This window comes from Triticum aestivum, unplaced genomic scaffold, assembly GCF_018294505.1.
Source record: "Triticum aestivum cultivar Chinese Spring unplaced genomic scaffold, IWGSC CS RefSeq v2.1 scaffold41983, whole genome shotgun sequence".
Lineage (NCBI taxonomy): Eukaryota > Viridiplantae > Streptophyta > Magnoliopsida > Poales > Poaceae > Triticum > Triticum aestivum.
The window spans coordinates 1-1,198 of NW_025281594.1; the positions used below are offsets into that span (position 1 = coordinate 1).

Here is a 1,198-nt window from a genome sequence, read left to right on the forward strand (position 1 = left end):
ATGGGATCCGGTGCTTTAGTGCTGGTATGACCGCATCCGACATGTTACCCCGGTCTTCGTCCCTTATCCTTGCCCCTCCCAGCTCCACTACAAAGACGATTGTACATTGCTTTGGCCGCTCCCTCTCAACTACGGAGACGAGTTTAACGCGGTTTCCACCCCTCCCTCTCAACCGCACCAGTGCACGCTTGCCGCGCCACAACGCCGACGCTGGACCCGTGAATCGTGAGCACCCAGCTATGACTTACCGCACTCGTGCAAAATAAGAAAACACGGTAAATATATTACTTACACGTGCGTTTTGTTTTGCAAGCGGCGCGAAAAAATTAAAAAGGGAATGCAACACGAGGACTTCCCAGGAGGTGACCCATCCTAGTACTACTCTCGCCCAAGCACGCTTAACTTCGGAGTTCTGATGGGATCCGGTGCTTTAGTGCTGGTATGATCGCATCCGACATGTTACCCCGGTCTTCGTCCCTTATCCTTGCCCCTCCCATCTCCACTACAAAGACGATTGTACATTGCTTTGGCCGCTCCCTCTCAATTACGGAGACGAGTTTAACGCGGTTTCCACCCCTCCCTCTCAACCGCACCAATGCACGCTTGCCGCGCCACAACGCCGACGCTGGACCCGTGAATCGTGAGCACCCAGCTATGACTTACCGCACTCGTGCAAAATAATAAAACACGGTAAATATATTACTTACACGTGCGTTTTGTTTTGCAAGCGGCGCGAAAAAAATTAAAACGGGAATGCAACACGAGGACTTCCCAGGAGGTCACCCATCCTAGTACTACTCTCGCCCAAGCACGCTTAACTTCGGAGTTCTGATGGGATCCGGTGCTTTAGTGCTGGTATGATCGCATCCGACATGTTCGTCCCTTATCCTTGCCCATCCCAGCTCCACTATAAAGACGATTGTACATTGCTTTGGCCGCTCCCTCTCAACTATGGAGACGAGTTTAACGCGGTTTCCACCCCTCCCTCTCAACCGCACCAGTGCACGCTTGCCGCGCCACAACGCCGACGCTGGACCCGTGAATCGTGAGCACCCAGCTATGACTTACCGCACTCGTGCAAAATAATAAAACACGGTAAATATATTACTTACACGTGCGTTTTGTTTTGCAAGCGGCGCGAAAAAAATAAAAAGGGAATGCAACACGAGGACTTCCCAGGAGGTCACCCATCACTCTC

General features: G+C 51.9%; 2 non-coding genes across 2 annotated transcripts; both read right to left on the reverse strand.

Moving 5' to 3' along the window:
• Nucleotides 1-334: 334 nt before the first annotated feature.
• On the reverse strand, nucleotides 335-453 carry LOC123178529 (5S ribosomal RNA). Its single transcript, XR_006489648.1, has one exon. It is a non-coding gene; the product is annotated as a 5S ribosomal RNA (ribosomal RNA).
• A 297-nt stretch (nucleotides 454-750) lies between these two features.
• Nucleotides 751-869, reverse strand: LOC123178528 (5S ribosomal RNA). Its single transcript, XR_006489647.1, has one exon. It is a non-coding gene; the product is annotated as a 5S ribosomal RNA (ribosomal RNA).
• Nucleotides 870-1,198: the final 329 nt, after the last annotated feature.